The sequence below is a fragment of the Herpailurus yagouaroundi genome, unplaced genomic scaffold (assembly GCF_014898765.1).
Source record: "Herpailurus yagouaroundi ecotype Mexico unplaced genomic scaffold, PumYag 100, whole genome shotgun sequence".
In the NCBI taxonomy this organism is placed as follows: Eukaryota; Metazoa; Chordata; class Mammalia; order Carnivora; family Felidae; genus Herpailurus; species Herpailurus yagouaroundi.
This window is the reverse complement of record NW_024412391.1, coordinates 45462231-45480336: the sequence shown is the minus strand read 5'-3', so window position 1 is coordinate 45480336 and position 18106 is coordinate 45462231. Positions and strand designations below refer to the sequence as shown.

At 42.8% G+C, this 18106-nt stretch overlaps 1 long non-coding RNA gene across 1 annotated transcript in view; it reads right to left on the bottom strand.

Moving 5' to 3' along the window:
• LOC121028601 (uncharacterized) overlaps window positions 1–15719 on the bottom strand; it is a 29798-nt gene extending 14079 nt beyond the window's left edge. The window contains exons 1-2 of the long non-coding RNA XR_005789341.1: window positions 15601–15719; window positions 15067–15154 (exon numbers count right to left, since the gene is read on the bottom strand). This is a non-coding gene — a long non-coding RNA (uncharacterized LOC121028601). The remainder of the gene's footprint in view (window positions 1–15066; window positions 15155–15600) is intronic.
• Window positions 15720–18106: the final 2387 nt, after the last annotated feature.

Sequence of the window (18106 nt, the reverse complement as noted above, 5' to 3'; positions counted from 1 at the left end):
CTTATCCACAGGGGCTATCTTCAACTTTTGCCACATTCAATGCATTCTTTATACATCAGTATTTGCAAAATGGTGAATCATATATAAGGGAAAATTGGAGGGAATATGGTACTCGTTAAAGGGTGATTTTTCGAAATTATCTTGAATGCATTATTCAGACCTGTTTCCAGTCTCCCCTGCTAAGGGTCCCAGTGCTGCTTAGAAATTTTCTGGGGGGGGAGGGGTAGAAAATATTTTAAAGACAATAACAATGCACAAATAAACAAAACCCAGCAGTTGTGCAAGACCCTTTTGCAAGGCTACATCTTTGAAAACTTTACAACTGAATCAACATTTACTTTAATTCCTTGTCAGCCCCAAACACTTTAAGTGTCTTAATTGCAGAGCTAAAATTGTTGCTGCTGCCATGGGCTTTCCCCTTTGAATGCACGCGTCCCTGAACCGAGGCTTTTGTCAGACTTCACTTCACAAGGGCAGACAGTTGATTTTGTAAATTGTTGCATCATGTCAAAGGCTCCTGAAGGACTCGAAGGTCACTGGCTCTCCGTGAGGGAGACTTTGGGCTAGGAAACCCTAATGCCGAATCAGTCCCATATCCCAATTGCACCAACCATCACTCCCCTCCAGAAACGTCCTCCATACTAAGAGCCGGGACGTTGGTTGTGGGGTTGTTCGTTTTAACAGCTTTACTGAGGTATAATTTCCACACCAGAGAACTCACTCATTCAGAGTAGATGATTCAATGATTAGTAAATTTTCAGAGCTGTGCAAACATCACCATCACCTTGTTTTAAAACAATTCCATCATCCCTGAAGAAACCTGTGTCCAACTGCAGTCATTCCTCATCCTCTCTTCCAGTCTTTAGCAATCGCTAAAATACTTTCTGTTTCTGTAGATTTATCTTTTTCTGGATGCTTCATATAAATGGAATCATATAATATGGGAGTGGGGAGGGGGTTTGGTCTAGCTTCTCTCACTTGGTATAACTTTTTGAGGGTCATCCGCATTGGAAAATGTGTCGGTGTTTTGCTTTGACTGCTGAATAGTATTCCATTGTGTAGATATACCACATTTTTGTTCACCCACGCGTGAGTTGACACATTTACTTGGGTTACATCTCTTTTCAGGCCACTGTGAAAAAATGCAGCCATGAATGTCCATGTACAAATTGGGCATTTTTCAATGAGTCTGAAGTAGGACTGTTAGTGTCATTCACAGTAAAGTGTAAGTTGCATTTATTTTCTATTTTTTTAAGGGGCTATCCAGGCTTTTGTTAAAGCTGCCCGTTGGCACATTCCAGAATAAAGGAGGCTCCTGAGTATACTTCAAGAATTTTTCTACCAGAGTGAGAACCTTAGCAATTCCAGGACATGATGTGGTTAAGAAAAAGGAAAGAAATTTGAAAATTTTGAGACGAAAAGCCACCTTCAGAGCGGCCTCGGCCCCTCCCGAGGCAGTCATAACCTGGAGTTTAAAGAGCTCAGACCCGCGCACGGCGGCCTCACAGCCACTCCTTCTCGCAGCCTCTGCGCCCGCTGCCTGATGTCTGGAAGTCCTGCTGACTTAAATAACGTGGAGGCTACTCAGGGAGAAGCGAAGTTGGAAGTGGCAGGGAGGTGAACAGGTCATAACACGGGAACAGAGTTGTCAGGCTGTGTTTATTTTCATGCCTCCAAGACTTCAGCGACTGATAGGAGACGCTGGCGATTCTGTCATCGACGAATGAGCGTTGTACGTGATGGGGAAGGCGCTATGGCAAAGCGTGCCTTCGTGCGTTGCCCCCAAGTCACCCATGTAGAGCCGGGGAAGACCCATGTCATGAGAAATCCCTTCCCAGGGACCATCACAGGAAGCAGGCCTATAGAAAGCCAGACGTTTTACAGAATGTGGTACTGATCAAAGTCAAGCCCAGCATTCTTGTCTTGGCGTGTCACTGACCTTCCCTGTGGCCGTGGCCAGGGCGCTAACCTCTCTGGGCCCTGCTTTCCTCATTGCAAAATGAATGAGTTGACATCCAGATTCTTGCCTACGGTTTTGTCTCCATTCTGTTTCTTTGGCGACTCTGAAAATGTCTACTTTTGAAACCCACATTTAAAAGTGAAACCCAAAAAATAAATAAATAAATAAATAAATAAAAGTGAAACCAGTGTCATCATCCTGTTAGCAATCAACTTACTGATGTCAAGAGACGCGAACTGGAACGCCAACTGGTGGATAATTAGCATTTGGAACACAATTTTTTTGAAAGCCGCACAGCGTCCCAGCGGCACTCCAATGCTATTTTGCGGATAGGGAAATTGTTGATTTTCCAACATATTCTCCTACAAGTCATTTCGCTTCTTTTGTGTCAGAGTTGGGAATTAAAGCAACATTTTAGGGCTTCCAGACCTTTATTGTATCGATTAATCCGGATTGCCTGGGAGCAAAGAAAATAATCATTCAAGGGCTTGTGCAAAATAATCCACCATTAAAAAAAAAACAAAAACAAAAACAAAAACTGACTCATTGGCCAAAAAAAAAGCCATTTTTTTTTTCTTGTTTTTGGTTTCTGGTCTAGGTTCTTATTGGAATGGTGAGATCTTGCTGCAGAAGGAGCTTGGAGGGGTTCCATTTGGACAATAGGTGGTAAGGCTTTATTCTCCCAAGAAGAAAGAACATTCCCTGATGAGAAGAACACCAGCCAGTCTTTTACCCCTCCTTCCTTGGTTGCCTGTGTTCTGTCTGTCACCAGGGAAGCAATGTGACATCTCCTGCCCAGCCTCTCACACAGCCAGCTGTTGAAGGTTGACGTTGCTTTCGTTAGGATGTCCAAGTACATCTCTTAACGGGAGCTGACAGTCTCTGCCCACTTCCCCACGGCAACAACCAGCCATGGGTCTCCCAGGGGCTCCTGTCCTTTCAAGTCTGTACAGAGCATCCCAGAGCCCTGGCCTTCTGACTGTTCTTCAAAGCCAGTGACCAGCCCCATAGTAAAAGAAATCTGGGGACAGATGGCATGAAATTGAAATCACATCATCACTAGCCTCTCCCAAATGCTGGCCTGTTGCTTTGGCGAAGCTCCACAAAGCTCTGCGGCACTCCTGCTGGTCTGATGGAGGCCTCTGTCTTAAATGTGGATGCCTGAACATCAGGGCTGATAGAGAGGGAGCACATTAAAGAGGAAATTGCATTAATGTCGTGTGGTCCCTCCATGGCAATCAGAGCCACATGTGCATTTGAAGAAGTCCACATGCCACCAGACAAATGAGTAGGTCTCTTTTCACTTACAGACCCATCTGTTGTTGAAGAATAACTCCGTATCTGTGAGAAGCCATTCTGTGTTGGAAAGGGAGCCCAGTCCTTGAGATAAAGATGGTTGCAAAGGTTTGTTTTGTTTTTGTTTTCTGATTTTCATCTTTGAATTTAGCTGAAAGTTAATCTCGTGAGGCCCTCTGAAGCAAGTGTACAGCATGGTGGGGAGATAACTGACATTCTCTTTTGATTTGCTGTAGATAGAATAGCCAATCATGGGCTGGGGGTGGGGGGGGAAGTGGAACAAAATGAGAGAAAAAAAGGGAAGGGCCCCAGTGCCCCCTGGAGGGACGCTGGAGACTCACAGAGAAGTCCTCATGATGCTGGTTCCACTTCTAATCGCCAAACTTTCATAAATGCCCCCAGCAATGTATAGAAGCAGTCAGGATGTTTCGGTTGGTACCAACTCCTACCCCGATGATGGTAGTTTATTTTTATCATGAAGAATTATACTTCCTCCCCTCTTAAATATTTCAAACAGTGTAAATAATGTATAAGTCTATAAATGTAAGAGTATTTTAAATGGCATATTACATTTCTTCAAGTTCTAACTCAAAAAGGTAAACATAATTATTGAAAGATTAATATCTAATTCTACCCCCAGCGTCATTCCAAAAGGAGGGAGAAAAGCAGGGAATTTGAAGTTGGATGGTTTGTATTTAAAAATTCCTGCCTCTCCACCTATTACTTGGATGATTCAAAAAGAGTCTGAACTTCTGTATTCTTATTTATAAAAATCAGCATAATAACAATAGTAATTATTACAACAACTTTAAAGGATTATTGTGAAAATGAAATGCTTTTTAAATGTAAAGTCCTAATTGAAAGTTATTTATTATTGTCTGTAGGAGAAAAAAAAAAGGCAGTAAATGCACCGAAGCATCTGGAAAAGGTTTGTCTTTCCTAAGGGCCTGTCATTAGTGTGGGATGAGGGGAAAACTCTGAAAACACCGAGACGAGAAGTGAGCTAGTTTGAACAACTTCCTTGTCTGCAGTTTTCTTTCCGATCATGTCTCTAGGACTTCCTCGCTTCTTGAACGTACTTCTGTATGCTTCGTAGACAGAAAGATATTGCTGTCAAAGAACTCAAAATTGTGTCAGAGAAAATCCACCCCCCGCCCCCGCCATCTTGCATCTCTTCCAACGCCCTTTCCTTGGAGATCAGACACATTTTCCTGGCAAGATGTTCATTATTCAAATGTTACTTTGCAATTTCCTTCAACTTCTGCTCTCCTTCAGGTTAAACTATGCCTCTATTTCAGGATACAGGGAAACTTTGAAGAATGAGAAATTGGCGTCAATTGTGGATAAACTTCTGGAACAGTACCAGCAAAAATAGGCTTTGACACTATCACCTTCGTCATGGTTGATTGTAAATGATTCATCACTTTCTTGCTCATGTTATTGTAAAAAATACTGGAGTCCTGAGTTTCTAAATTAATAAAACCCCTTATCAACAACACACTGTTCCTTTAATAGCTTATTCCTGACAACGACCTATTGTATGAACACATATTGATCACAGTACTGCATTGCTTACCCATGGGGTCAGAATTATCCACACCTCTGTAGGTCAGGTGCACCACAAGGTTTCCTTTGGTTAATTCACACGGAGAAGGTAGGAAAGACTGGGAACAGGAGACAAGCAGGTATGATGCTCAACAGAAAGGATCCCTGAGTTTGGAGAAAAGGAGCCTGAGATGGCACGTTATTTAAAGGACTGTATCTTTTTAAAGTTACACACTGCCAAAAATCCGTATGCACATTACAATCTCTGGATTGAGTTGGGAAGCGTATGGATAGAGTGATGAGATGATCTTAAAAGTTTTCATTTTCATCTGGATGTTATAGAGACAAGCAGTTGCTGTTATAATCCTTCTAGCTAAGCATTCTGAAGTTTTTCGGAAGGGGGATGGTCAGGGATACTTTTGAAATTTTGATAAAGATCTGTCTTCTAAGATAAAAGCAAATACAAAACTTTGCCCAACAACTAAAGGCACTTCATGGATTGCCTGAACTTCATATTACAAATAACTGAAGTACTTCTGTATCTCCTGATATAATTTATGTAATCAATAGTATTGATCATTAGTATAGTCATATGTGATAAATAGTAATTATTTTTTCCAAAGCTTTTTTAGCCCTGAATACACAGCAGATGACAAAGACATCACCCTTCTGTTAACTTTTTAAATGTAATCAGGTTAATAAAAAATAAAGCTCTTCCCCAATGATTCTCCAATTCTTTGTTTTCCAGAAGGGACCTATATCTTTGCATCTCTCTATCTGTTTATTTTACTGTTGGTCACTGCTGTAACGATCTTTCTGAGAGAAGAAACAAGTAAAACCAACCTAGAGAACCATCCCAGTGAGAGAAACCCCCAGATAAAGAAAAGAAGTAGAACATATAGTAATTCCTCTTTGCAGAAAATGAGTTAGGACTAAATCTCTTCCATAAGAAACAGATTTTCCATGCAAATGAAACCTAGGTTTTATTTTTAAGTATAGCGTTCTCATATTTTTGAAGAATGATGGGAGCTGTAATATGCTAGCATCTCTTACCCGTTTTACCAAGAGTTAAGATATATCAAAACTTTTATAACCTATGTCAAAGCACATAAAGACCTTTTAAATTTTAGCAAAGGTTTTCATTTAAACAAATCAACGTTTTGAAAGATGTTGTCTTTCTCAAGTAAATAGTTGCATCAATTCATACTCTTCTTTGTCAACAATTTTTAAAAGTATTTCTTAGTATAATAAAATCAAAGCATCACACGGCCAATTTAAACATCAAAAATTAATTTCAAACAACCAAAAATTATAAAAAAGCATATTTTGGTTTTCATTTTCACCAAGTTATAGTCTTGAAAATACCCGGGTCAAGGGATTTATTGATGCCACAAAGCCTCCTGTGTTATTTACCAAAGAACCAAAAAAGCAAATAATTACATATGGGCAGATTATATAGGTGAGAATATTGTTTAATTGTACTTTAAGTGGAGTCTCCAAGGTGGCTGCTTTATATAAGAAAATAGCCCACAAACGTAAAATTTATAAGTGGACTGCTCTGCATTTGTAGGGAGAGTGTTTCCCTTTCAGAATTACAGATGTATAAAAATCATGCGTCTCTGCTGGTGAAAGACCAGTAAACTTTCACGTGTTCTGTAAAAACTTAAAATGCTGGAGGCCAATTCCCACAAAATTTAATGATCTTTCTGCTAATAAAAGCCAACTTCTTTTAAAAAAAATAAGGAAAAGAAACAAAATATATATATTCTAAGTGTAGTATTTGCAAATTTTGTAGAAAGGAGTGTGAGAAATCACCTATTTTATATTTTTAGTTTGCTCATGTTTGCTAAAGTCAATTCTATTCACAGAAATAAATGGGCATGTGAAATAAACACTGATGTGCCGGAGTCATCTCGTCATACCCTGCTTTGAAGGAAACCAGTTCTTGTTGAAAAAATGACAATAAGGTAAAAAAAAAAAAAAAAAAAAAAGAGGTAGGAAGGACAGTGTACCCCCTACCCATATGCTGTATGCTACATTTCTCTTTCATTATTTGGAACTAAGCATGTCTTCTCTTAGAATCAAATATTCCACTGGGTGGAAGGATTCCCTGTCTGGCTCACAAAATTCAGAATAACCCACAATTTAGCCTGCTTTATGTACGAATAGAGTTTATGCAGCCGTCAGGTAAAACACTTTCTATAGGAAAACTCATTGTCTATCCCATCTCGGGGCTTCAGTAATCCCACCATGGGGGCCACGGGAGTGGCTGGGGGTTAAGGGAGGAGGGAAAGACATAGTGTTAATCTCGATGGCTATGAATTCCTAAATCCTCTAAGATTATTTTAAAAGATAAAATCATGACTCTCATACGAATACAAAATGAACTTGTGTCAAAGATTTTTTTTTTTTAACTCATTAATTCGTGAGGAAACAAGTAAGATGTTGCCACTGGGTCAAAATTCAAGGAATCGCACATATATGGGCACTACGGAATGCTGAGATGAATTTGCATAGAAGGGCAAAAGGGTCTCTCCAGGGAGCAATGATCAATTACATTCTACCAGACACGAGTAATTTGCATTTCTATAGATAAGAATTATTTTCATTATTATCAGCTTTCTACAACTTGCAGAAGTATAAAACAGCTGGATAAACAATGAAAAGTGGAGATAACTACACGAGTGCATCACACTCAGTAACTTCTCTTCCATCTGTCACGAAGTGTTTCTCAATTTTTCCTGACCCTGTGTATCACCACAGAGTCCTTTCAGGTCAATCATATCCTGATACTGTGAATTGGGGAAGAAATACTGAATTCCAGATAGCAGCCCCCCCACTGTCTATTAATAAAGTCCATACTAGGGTTTCCCAACAGAAATATAATGCAAGCCACAAATTCAGTCACGCATGTCATTTTAAATGTCCTGGTGGCCACTACAGGGGAGGGCCACCATACACTAAATTTAGAGAAGAAAAAGAAAAAGAAATAATTACAATTAATTTTAGTAAAATGATTAATAAATGTATGCAATCATTTCACTTCAACATATAACATATAAAAGAATTAATAAGGTAATTTATATTCTTTTTTTTTCTTTTTTCTTTTTGGTTACAAGCCTTCAAAAGCCAGTGTATATTTTACCCTTATAACACATCTTAATTCAATTTTTTTTTATTTTTTTTTAATGTTTATTTATTTTTGAGACAGAGAGACACAGAGCATGAACAAGGGAGGGTCAGAGAGAGAGGGAGACATAGAATCGGAAGCAGGCTCCAGGCTCTGAGCTGTCAGCACAGAATCCGACGCGGGGCTCGAACTCATGGACTGTGAGATCATGACCTGAGCCGAAGTCGGCCGCCCAACCGACTGAGCCACCCAGGTGCCCCTTAATTCAATTTTTTTTTAACGTTTTATTTATTTTTGAGACAGAGAGAGACAAAGCCTGAATGGGGGAGGGTCAGAGAGAGGGAGACACAGAATCTGAAACAGGCTCCAGGCTCTGAGCTGTCAGCACAGAGCCCGACGCGGGGCTCGAACTCACAGACCGTGAGATCATGACCTGAGCCGAAGTCGGGCGCTTAACCGACTGCGCCACCCAGGCGCCCCTAACACATCTTAATTCAAACTAGCCACATTTCAAATGTTTTACTAGCTACATGTGCCAGTGGTGACCAGACAGCGCAGGTCTGTATAAATCAAACATTCATGAGCTGGCTAGGTTTTGCATTTTTCAAAATAGTAATTAAAACACTTAGCTCTGTCTCAGCCCTTTCTGCGTCCAGATCATTATTTTCAAGGTAGCCGGGTTCCCAGATTTCCTCGTTTTGGAACAAAGCGTGATCAGCGCCTAGGGAAACTGTAATTTGAAGTAGCTGTCTGGTGTGGCCCCATGAATTTTCTCATTAGCAGTCTGTACTGTTGTCTTTTCCCGGGGAGACCATACTCACCCTTGTGATGTGAGAGAGAGAGAGAGAGAGAGAGAGAGAGCGAGCAACGTGTACTCGGGGACAGGGGACACGGCGATAACCATAATAATAAACATAATACTGCTTTGCTTGTCACCTGAGTGAGAAAGCGCCCGTCAAAAACATTAACTTTTTTATTTTCATATCACCCTTGTGAGACAAAGAGAGGAGGGACATTTCTCATAATCCCTCTTCCACTGAAGAAAGACAGGAGACATTTTTCTTCTTTGCAAGGGAGTCACTAAGGTATATCCACCTCAGCATCTTGTGTATTGTATAGAACTTAACTGGGCACAAACAGATCCCATTCAGAGTTCTTCCTCTGGAAGGGGGAAAGGCCCATCTCCACAGCACGCCCACCACCTCCTCAGAACTGCATCCGTGCCAGGTGGGCGGGAGCAAGAAGGAAATAGAAGTGAGCCCCTACTTCTCTGTGGGGCCACAGCGGGGCTGGTGTGGGGAACCTCCCTCTTTAAACCAACATGTTCCAAATCGCTATTATTTATTTACTGCTTTTTATTGGGACTTCTCCCCACAGGGGTTTCTGAGAAAAGAATGAAAGTCCGGGGGTCAGACAACCCACTGGGATCCCTCATAAAAAAACTTTATTTCAGATTGTTCTGGAGTAACACTTGGAATTCTTCCTTTCCTAGTGTAGTTCTGGTGTTTTATATAACTTGAGCCAGGAGAATAAGCCATAGCGCCGTGTGTGTGTGTGTGTGTGTGTGTGTGTGTGTAAGAGAAAAAGAGAGAGAGAGAGAGAGAGAGAGAGAGGCAGAAACAGAGACAGAGAGGGGGAGAAACAGGGAGAGAGAGAAAAGCCAAAGGCTACCCTAAAACCCAAAACCTAAGACCTTCTTCCCCATTTTCTTAGGACCCCAGGGACTAAAATCAGTGCCCAGTGGCCTACAGATTGCCTTTCAATCCCCTCCCCCTCCTCTCATACAATGCCCCTCCTCGAAACGCAAGTCCTTCTGCGCACCCCCCACACCCACCCAATCAACTATTTTGACTGTGGTGGCTGCCATTTGCAATCATCACATCCTATGCGTGAATGGCACTTTTACCACCTGGGGGACAGTCATCCATTCAACTGGCAGTGTTTGTCTGTATTTACCATTAGCTTTTTAATAGTGACCTATTGAAGCTCTAGGCCATATAATGTTTGAATAAGGAGGAGCACCGTTCAGAAGAGACATGAGCTGAATTTAAGAAGGGGGCTATTGCTTTCCTACTCTAAACAGAAATGATGATAAAACCAGAACCCAGAAAGGGCTCCTCACCCTTCATCCCGGCGTGAGGGGGTTTCGTTTCTCTGCCGAGCCTTCTTTGAGTGCTGGCTCCTCCAGGTTTCCAGTGCATTCCAGGGAGAGAGATAGAAACCAAAGCAAACAAAGTGCCCCCATAGGACCCTCTCCTCCTTCCAAAAAGCTTCTATTTTTAATTCTCTGCAGCTTTTAAAACAGTTGAATGGGGAGGTTTCAACAGTCTGTGGTGGAAGAGAATTCCTGCTTTCTCTAAGGACGCCCACTTTAGATACTCCCAGCTGGCCACGGGACCCAGGGCCCAGGCTGGACGAACAGGGTTTCTTAGCGGTTCCTTTTCAGCGTGTTCTGTCATCACAGAGTAAACTTGTAACAACTGTGTTTTCCTCTCCACAAAGAAGTTAGAAAGCATGTTTTGAGCTGCTTGCTAACGGCATGCAAAACGTACCCACTTTTCCCCTGAGCATCCAGCTCTGATGCCAAAAGTAGGCTTTACTAGTGCCTGGTACTTTGTATGGGTGCTTGACTTTAAACCAGGGATCCCTAAGCTCTCTGTGGGACTTCTCGTTCACTCCACATCCACCCTGCAACGTGGGTGGCCAAAGGCGAGCCCGTCTCTGCCAGGTGGGGAAACGCGGCCGACACATAGAACGTGGCAAGTGTTTTTCCCAAGCACGTATGGAGAATGTGAGCGGCAAAAGTCAACATGCCCTGTGTGGCTCTGTCTGGTTTGGGGCCTCGGGGCCACTCTGTCCCGAACACACGTTATAGGGGGTCATCCTGTAGGCATCCGGTGAGCATTTGTTGTCCAGCTGCCAGGATATGCATTTCGCACACATTTCTTACTCCCTGATTCCCAAAAGCTATGCCGCCACGCCAGTGTGAGGCTGGCATTGGGCACCCCTGAACACGGGGACCACAGGAGGAGCAGGATTTCTTAGGCTGTCCTCCACGTTACCCCAGGCTGCCTTGCTAGAGCTGTCAACATTTGCAGGGCACATTTTCAAAAAGACACATTGAAGGCAATTGGCCATAGAAAGCACTAGACCCAAATAACCTCTCAGGGTTCTTAAGGACAGGACTTGAAGGGTGGGAAGGAAGCGCCAAGTTAGCTGCAGGCGTGAAGGTGATGAGAAGGGCTTCAACCGAATGGAGAGTTAGACGGCCCAGGTTTCAAAGTTCTTTCTGCCTCCTAATGTTACAGTCATTAAACCAAGAATTTAAATCCTTCGCCAAAATGCACTATTTCCTAATACAGATCTCTTACTTGGCAAAATGCTACTTATAAATGTCTCCTCCTCTTCTCTCCAGCTTTCAGAGCTCAACTAGAGCCCATTTTATATTAAATAAGAAACAAAGCAGTAGAAACCACGAGAACTAATGTGTCTGGGCCCATCCCCTGCCCCGTTATTTCATCTCAACTCTGAATCCAGTGAAGCCCTATTAGCAATTCAGCCATGAACTTGCTGCATAAAGTGGGGGAAGATCTGGAGCATATGTTTTCAATTCATTTACACTTGACTCATCAAAATGGGCTGCTTTAAAAAAAAAAAGAGCTATTTGATGTTTAAGGAATTGTTTCCACCTTTTAAAATAAACCCTTCTAGGGTCTTTCTCTGTCCACATCAGGAAGCTGCAGAATGCAGGGGACTCAAATGCAGGAAGGTTCAGGGACGGTTCAAAACTCAGAGCCATGAATTTAGAGAGGGTTCAAAAGTTGGCAAAGTGAACCCTCTCATCCCTGCCCACAAATAATAAATAACAATCACAACAAGGAAGAGGAGAAAGGGGAAAGCCACTGGAAAGCCATAAGTCATCCTGTCTTCAGCCTTACAGCTCTCTCCAATAAAGCAGGAGTTTTTCAGAGGACTTTGGTGGTGCTGCCTGCAGGGAGCTGAGCTTGTCTTCTGTCGTAAATTACCTTGCTGGGGATAAGCTTTCTTCCAGGTCCAACAGACAAGCAGTTCTGCAAGACCCATCACCCAGGGCTGGGCTTCTTAAATTATCTTTCATCTGGTTGTGACATCTGAAAAGCTAGAGGGAGAACGATCACCCCCACTCTGACCTTCCCATACCGCTAGGGTTTTCTTTCTTATAAAGAACGACACCACAAGAAATAGACACGACAGCATCCTATTTGCAAACAAAAATCGGTGGAGGAAACAGAGCTTTCTCTACGCATCTCCAAACAAATACAATGTTCTCAAACTCGTCCACGCTAAACTAAAGATTTATTTATTTTTTCATTGAGATGTGACCCTAAGTCCTTTTCCCTACCGAGGTAGCCCTCCTGATGCTTAAAATCACCACGTGGGGGAAGTGAGGATGGGAGGAAGACTTAAATTTCCCTTCATTTGCACTTTGCAATCAACAACCTCGCTGCAGGATTTGGACCATGTTCAGATGCACACGCACCCAGACAGCCATGTGCACGCAAACATCTGAGGACCCGGAATAATTCGAGTAAATGGCAGCAGTGCCTTGAAATGTGATCAAGTCTTGAGAGCAGGTACCAGGCCAAGAGAAATAACTCTTATCCATAAACAGTTCCGTAGTAAATCAGAAAGTCTTTTCTTCCATATGTCACCTGGCATGTTTAATTTGTCTGCTTTGACAGGATTGTGGCAAGCAGTGCTGACCGTTGGTGAAATGAGAATGGGCAGGACGTCGGGCGTGGAAGGGCACGGTGAAGGGTATACACAGTGGGCATCTCAGAAGTGCTTGCAGGCTAGCTCCATGTGATGGAGAATACAAAAGAAGGAAACAAAGATCTCAGATATCACAGGTTTGAAACACGTCAAGCCGATGGGCAGATACAGGAACACTCGTATTGTCCAAGAAATTTAACTGTTTTCTTTCCTCGCTTGCTTCTCCTTGGAATTTGGCCTTTGTCGCAAATGCTAGGAAATAACATAGATCTATTCATTTTCATTTGAGCTGTTTACTTCTGGAACACAAGATTTACACCATAGACAGGAAAACGTATGCTTTCCAAAGTCTGCACCTCCTGAACAGGGGTAGCCAGTGAATTTATTAGTGTCAGACTGGCTGACCTTGGATCTGGTCATACAATTTGTTGTGAAAAGAAGAGCTCTTCACCTGGAGAAGAAACACGCCTGATCTGGATTTTGAGTTCTTATACTTTATTTATTTGGGAAGAAGGACCCTAGTTACTAGCTGTGAAGCCCAATGTTCCCTTCTCTGAACCAGCTTGGACACCATGATTACCTTCACTGCTGAATCGGTATAGAAAGGACACCATTTCATCCTACCCTGTGAATTAGGAATGATCTATCCCGTTTTGCAAATGAGTAAACTGAGACCCAGACAGAGATCAAGTCGTTACTCCAAAGTTACCTAGTGGCAAGGTCTGTATTCAATTTGCCATTGGTGATATACATATACCTTAATTCTTTGTGTCCATTTCCTCTTTTCTATTTTATACAAGAGAAGTGTAATGCATACACATAAAAGTGCATAAATATTCTGTTTGACAAATCCAACACCTGGATCAAGAAACAGATCATTTCCAGCCCACAAGCCTTCATTGTGCCCTCCTTCATTACTCACCCCCCTTAACAATTATATTCCCTTCTCTTTTCATGCCAGGGGACCAGGGTGGGTGTAATATTTGGTCATGAGCACGTGCTTCGGAAGGAGACCACCCGGGCAGAAATCCTGCCACACCTTTCACCAGTTGATAACTTCTGTGTCTCAGTTTTCCCAACCTTGAAATGGGGGTATTCACCGAACTACTTCACAAGATCATGGTGGAGATAGTATACCTGAAGAGCTTAGGTCAAGGTAAATCGAAAACCTCCGGGAAAACCCTCAGGAAGTACCAGCTACTATTCTTGCTGGAACATTCATCCCCACTCTCAGAGACTGGCCACGGGAGACCAAAGAGACACGATAGGAGAGCAAGGGAGAGAAAGAGGAATTCTAAGCAAGCAGGTGCTGAACGTCAGCAGCAGAAATAAACCCATCTCTAGGTTGGGGAGAGGAATAGAGCCCAACAGGTTGAGGAAGAGCTAACTAAGCTAGACAGCTTTCCAGTTGCACCGACAGCTTTCCAGTTGCACCGAATCAAGTTTTCTGAGTAAAACTGTTATTTGAAACATTATGCTCTGTACCTGTGCAAATAACTCAGATGCCAAAATGAGTAGGCACGCGTGCTGTTTTAGATCGCTCATGAACTTCCCGTGACCCTCATCGTCTAGAATTCAATGGATACTTTAAAATTTCTTCCAGTAGAGAGAAACGGGGCGTGAAGTCTTTTCTACCCAATTCACAGTTTAATTCCTGACATAACTTTTTAAGTAAAATAGATTCAGGCGTTTTTCCATGTCACATTTTTAACTATTTTTGCACCACTTGAAATGCTTTTTACCCATTTAACTTAGAACTTCTCAAAATTCTCTGCAGTGTAAATCAAAAGGAAGTAGCTTGTTTAAAGCATAGATTCTGAGAAACCAGAAACCTCAGGAAAATAAAAATAGAGGATTAAGAACTTGCCATGAAAATGTCTTTTTTTTTTCCAGCCCAAAGGAGGGCATGTACTGCAACATCTCCACATTTAACGAAATACTTAATCAAGTTATCAGCATTAAAAATGAAAAGAGAAAAAAAAAAAAGAACATCTTTTCAAGTAATACTAAAAATGATCAGCATATAAGAGAAATTTGAACAACGAGTTGACCACAATAAAACATCAACATGGTTCAGGTTCCCAACAAGTGTGACCATGGATAGAGACCTGATGTATTAATTTGTTCAGTCAGGACTGGGGTTAGGAAAACTGAAAATGGATAAGAAAAGAGGCCCATGCTTGATTCTTTCTTCTCTCTCTCTCTCTCTCTCTCTCTCTGTCTCTTTGCCCCCTTTGTCCTTACCCTCCCTCTCATGCTTCTGGTTTTCTTTTTCATATTTGATTGTGAGATAAGCAGACCAGAAATAACTATTAAACTCCAACTCTGTGCGCTTTCCAGTTCTGATAGATCTTTTCAAGGCAATGGAGATAATGTTACTTACAGAGCTTGTCAACAGCGTGGCCATGTGGCCGGCCGGGCCCTCTGTTTAAAAGGAACAGGATGCTTCCTTCCTGGGTGGCTGGCTGGAGCTGGAACAGCACATGATGTTCAAGATAAGAAAACGGAAGTTCCAAGCACTGAGCTTGTGCGGTTTAACCAAATGAGGTAAAACGAGAAATGGAAGGACAGTGAGAAGCTGCCTTATACGCAGCCTCGTGTCAGAGCGGCGCGGGGATTTGGAGCCGGACAGCATCTCTCTCAATCACAGTGGGAAGGCCTTGTCCCCTGCTCCCTAGCTCTGCTTGGATGTAAATATGAGATAAAGCAGCTTTGTTACCTTTTAGGGATATCGTAAATACCAAAGAGATCATTGTAAAGTGATTCTTAATGCCCTTGAGCTTGCTTTGAAAGATTAAGTAAATGGAATTTATAATTTCTAGTCCCGCGGCTGAAGATTGTGTCCACCCATTTCTAAAACCAGGGGTTACTGTTTCCTCCCTTAGAATCCTCCAACCCTTGAGGCAACTGAGCTCACTCTGAACAGGATGTTGGCCATCATCTCAGCCATGGGAATTGGCATCCAGACTTTGCCCCAAGCTGACCCCGCCATGGACCACACGACCAACTTTCTGTCCAGAACAAGATCTGGTCACCGCCACGTTCTTCGGAACCTCGGGTTCCTCGTCTGTAAAACGAGGATGGTAACAATATTAGTTCCTGCCTCATGGAGGTATTTCTGCTCAGCCTGCTGCAGTCTACAGGTGGGCGGGGAAAGAGACATACCTGGTCATCGCTAGCTCTGTGACCCTCAGCAAATCACTTCAATGTCTGGCTGCCCAGTCCCTCATCTGCGAAATGGGAAGAAGAAGAGCTGCCTCATAGTGAGTTCAATGTCATGTAACTCCGTAAGTTATTATTACTGACCTGGCTTCTCTTGTTCTGACTTACATTTTCAGTCTCTCTTATTTGTGGACATCTGACAGGAGCCAGTGATGCCCCTGGCTTCATCCTAGGCTCTCCTCCATGGATACAACTTGGACTCTCCCCTTATAGGTCAAGAGGCTCACACCAACTCAGGTCCCACCTGTCTGGCTGGAACTCATCTGGGCCTTATCATCCCCTACCATGGGGAGGTGGGGTGGGGGTATGGACTGACCCACTTTAGGAAGCCACTGCCAAATAATCAAAATGGGCTTCTCCTCAGCCCCTAGACTCTCTCCCTTGACTCACTGTTTATGCTGTCTTCTGGGATGGTGCCCTTTAACTGGTTTTTCAGGCATTCCTCTCAGTAAAACATTTTTTAGCACAAACACCAATATAGATTTATAGATTATCTACATATAATGCTCTGTTGATATAAATTCAATCATTTTCTTCGTACACCCCAAGAGACCATCTTTGGTTCCCTCTGCTGCTGTCCAACCTTCCTGGCCCGGTGGGAAGAGTACTATCCTGTGGGATGCTGGGCGTCCTACCCTAGTGACAGCTGTGCACACACTGAAACCCAAGATCAGGTCTACGGCCGAAATGAGCCCCCATTCTCAGCACGGGACCGTCGCCCCAAGTCAGGTCAGCCCGGTGGCCAAGTGACCTGTGTTGTCAAGCAGGCCCATGCTCAGAAGGGTCCCTTGCTTGGTTAAATGACAGATATCAGCATCTTGACATTCATAAAATTCTTATCCTTGAACTTGTGAGGTGCAATGGGACAAGGGAGTCTGCATGTGAGTGGAGGAGACGTGCACAGCATGGGTGTCTCCCGTTCCTTGCTCCCCTGTTCACATACAGCTTTGGCAATGCCTCACGGGCACAGCATTCCAGCGGACCCGGCATGTGTTGGAGTTTAGCGAGACTCAAACTGAGTACAAGGTAAGCATGTTATGGAAGCCATCTGCTTCCAGAGTGTGGTAGAATGCGCACACTTCAAGAAGTGAAATAAAAACAATGGGGTTAGTTTCGTGAAGTGTTTCCACTGCTCTGGTAAGAATTAAATTCATATGCATGTACGCACTATGAAAAACAAATTGTATAATTTCAGTGATTTCGAAGACAGGTTAAGTGTTCCTCTATCCGCATTGAAAACTGGCATTCCACGCTATAAAGATGAATGGTATAATTCATGCTAATAATTTAAAATTTTAACTTTTGTTTACTTAAAATGACATCAGACAGCAAATAAAAAAAGACCATGACAAGTTAAGAAAGAGACTGTGAAGAAAAGAAAATATTTTCTGTTTTAGTACTTTTAATGCCCCTTTTTTCTTGCTTTCTGAACAAGAAGTCTCACTATTTTACACTGTGACAAACCCTGACCCATGTCCAAATGACCAACCTCTCTCTATCAAGAGAGAAGATTGTGCCTCCGTTTTGCCCCAGAAAGAGATAATGCCCTTCTAAGACCATGGTTAATACATACAGTTGATTTCCTGCTTCATATTTCATTCATTCAACAAATATTTGTGCCTGTGTATAGTTACAATTTAAATAACAAAGCACTAACTATTTGCCCAAGAGAATAAGTACTTCTTCTACCCTGTTTCTGACACAGCAGAAAATGCCTGCCGAAATGGAAAGATCTCAGTTCAGAAGCATACTGCTAGGGAACTCGGGGACTGAGCCCTAGAAGAACCACCCCCAGGCATTCTTCACCCACACCCAGGAGCTAATGATTTCCAGAGGTGGTCACCGCAAAGAATTCACAGGAACATGGGTCACCATGTCCAGGATCATGTCAAGAAGAGAAGGTCAACAGCTCCAAATATTTCAGAGGTGAAAAGGTCATTCTTATAAATACCGTATCCTTCACATCCAGCACACCACGGTACGTGCTTTGCCACAGTTTGGTGGGCCACCAGCTGCCACCAACGGAGCCTCCATCCAAAAGAAATTCCTCAGTCTTCACCAGCCAGATGTCACTCTTACACCTTGGTTGACAGCTTCTTCCAAGAGTGTGCATGCATCGGGCTTTTGCTATGCAATGGGCTGAGCCAGTGGTTCCTAAAGTGTAGTCCAGGGACCTCTGGGGGTTCTTGAGACCTTTCCAG